Source organism: Natator depressus, chromosome 22, assembly GCF_965152275.1.
Source record: "Natator depressus isolate rNatDep1 chromosome 22, rNatDep2.hap1, whole genome shotgun sequence".
NCBI lineage: Eukaryota > Metazoa > Chordata > Testudines > Cheloniidae > Natator > Natator depressus.
The window spans coordinates 6036199-6036819 of record NC_134255.1 but is presented as its reverse complement, the minus strand read 5'-3'; positions in this window follow the sequence as shown (position 1 = coordinate 6036819).

Here is a 621-nt window from a genome sequence, read left to right as displayed (position 1 = left end):
GAGTGTTCAGATGGGGATCTTCTTCTTGGAGATCAGATTGCTGTCTAACCAGAAATTCCAACGGAGTCTGCAAGGCTTGGTCAGCTGCCAACCCCCAAGAGTGTTTCAGTTCCTTTAATCCATGTTAGGACCAAGGGGATTGGGAGCGCCTTAAACCAAAGCAATGAGAAACACTGAAGATGTACATTACTATGAGCTTCTGTGACTGTGTCTGCACCGCATGGCAATGACAGCAACCGCCCAGTAATAATCAAACTCCCAGAGTCCTCTCCCAGGATGCACTGGGCTCAATGTAAGGATGTGCTGGGGATGGTGTCTCCTTTGTTTGTCCCCAAGTCCTAGTCAGGGATCAGGAGGGGAGGGCAGAGATGTCCCCATAACTCCATAGATCAGATTATATGAACCATGCAGAGTGTGAGCAGCCCTGCCCGGAAAAGAGGCAGGTGTCAGGAGATCCCTGGCTATTCCTTAACCTGCTGAGCCCATAAGTAACATAGGTCACTTGATTCTAACAAGTGCTGAGCAATTTCCACTGTGACTACCCTGAGGGCGCAGGGGAGGGAGGCTTGCAGGGGGTGGCTTGCAGCTTCGTTCGGCCCTCAGAGGTCCTTCTGCACAGGT